We start from the raw sequence: 480 nt of genomic DNA on the forward strand, positions 1-480 counted from the left end.
TGCTGACTTTGAGAAGAAATGGCAAACTGCTCTAGAAAAACCCAGAAAACCCTAGAAGGCAGATGTATTTGTGGGGGAACTTGTTGTCAGAAAATCCTTGAGAGGGAGAAATGGGAGCAGTGCAGAGCAGCTAATTGCTCGGTGACCATCTGGAAGCAAAAGACAAAGGGAATGTGGTGAGGCGCACAGCTGGACTTTCACCTCCGCACGTCAAGAGCCATCTAATAAAGTCATAAACTGGCTCTCAGGCAAAACAGAGAAAAACCAAAGGCAGCTGACTCATAACAGGGGATTGGTCAGGGCTACCAGGAGGATCGCACACGAAAGATGTGAAAATAATAAAAATGCTCATTAATCTGCTTTTTATTGCCATTTGAATACTCTGGATTATGAGCTAAAGGCTTTTGTGTAGGGAGGAAGAGGATGGGGTCGGGGACAGATGCTCGCTCTCTTCGGGTCACTAGATGGCACAAGTCTGGC

This window comes from Cariama cristata, unplaced genomic scaffold (genome assembly GCF_000690535.1).
Source record: "Cariama cristata isolate BGI_N322 unplaced genomic scaffold, ASM69053v1 scaffold20389, whole genome shotgun sequence".
Taxonomy (NCBI): domain Eukaryota; kingdom Metazoa; phylum Chordata; class Aves; order Cariamiformes; family Cariamidae; genus Cariama; species Cariama cristata.